General features: G+C 41.1%; 1 protein-coding gene across 6 annotated transcripts in view; it reads right to left on the bottom strand.

Annotated features, from left to right (window-relative positions):
• Nucleotides 1-1,084, bottom strand: part of LOC116673091 (voltage-dependent calcium channel subunit alpha-2/delta-1) — a gene marked incomplete at its 5' end in the record, with an annotated part of 91,254 nt that overhangs the window by 46,752 nt on the left and 43,418 nt on the right.

Here is a 1,084-nt window from a genome sequence, read left to right as displayed (position 1 = left end):
ACACACACACACACACACACACACACACACACACACACACACACACACACCAGTGATGTCACAGTGTACCCAGAGTACACTTAAACATCTCTGTTGGAAGGTGAAAAGCAAAAACAAGATTTCTAGCAGTTAAGTTGCAAATAAAGTCTTAAAATAGGTGCCAAAATGTGTCATACCTGATCAAATATCAAATCCCACTTAATTAATCACTTTCTTATACTACATTTTTTACTTCTTTGTTAGGAATAGCAAAGACTAAAAGTCCCACTAAAAGACACATTTGCTCTAAAGATTACATTTGGGGAAAACCTAGGCAACATATAGTACTTACATCTAGGACAAACAAATATCAAATGGAACCAAACTGATGGAGGAACTGCCAGCAGATGCTAAAGATCCTTCTTTAAAAATGTCTGAATTCGAATCTGAAAAGATGAAGTTAGTAAAGCTATCATACTTGTTTTTTTTTTGTCACAGTTACATCTGCAACTGTGAATGTAAACTGAATCTATATTTCCTTGCAGGGCAAAAATGTGTGTTTGACACTGAGGATCAGTGAAGTAAGTGGTGTTGTTTTGCTTCCTGTCAGTACACAGGCTAGGAGGGCGCTAACAAGCTAGCTGACATAAGGATGCCCTGGAGCCACAGAGCTGGTTCACTGACTCCCACCAACTGCGTACCAATTCTGGAGTTGCAAAAGCAATCAGTGACTTCTCCTGCCACTGTAACCTTTGTTTAAACCGTTTGCAATTAGCACACAATTGGCAATTACACTGTGTAATCTGTGCTCAAGGCTAGCATCTGCTCTCTGTTTTGTTTCTGTTGAGTTAGATATATCAGGAGACGTGCAGTTAAATATTTGTGCAAAGTGTAGGTGTAGTGCATATATACTGCACATGCAATCAAAAACATACACACTAATAAGAGAAGACTGCCCCGTGATGTTCTTTCAGGTCAGGTCATGTTACTGCGGACAATGTGCACCCGCAATTTCCAAAGGATGCGTAACGGTTGCGGATCGACTCTGCTGCATGACGGCTCCGTGCTCCGCCGTCCGTCAATACCCACCAGGTCCGGATTTGTT

Source organism: Etheostoma spectabile, chromosome 23 (assembly GCF_008692095.1).
Source record: "Etheostoma spectabile isolate EspeVRDwgs_2016 chromosome 23, UIUC_Espe_1.0, whole genome shotgun sequence".
In the NCBI taxonomy this organism is placed as follows: Eukaryota; Metazoa; Chordata; class Actinopteri; order Perciformes; family Percidae; genus Etheostoma; species Etheostoma spectabile.
Note: the sequence above shows the minus strand (reverse complement) of the source record. Positions and strands in the feature narration are given on the sequence as shown.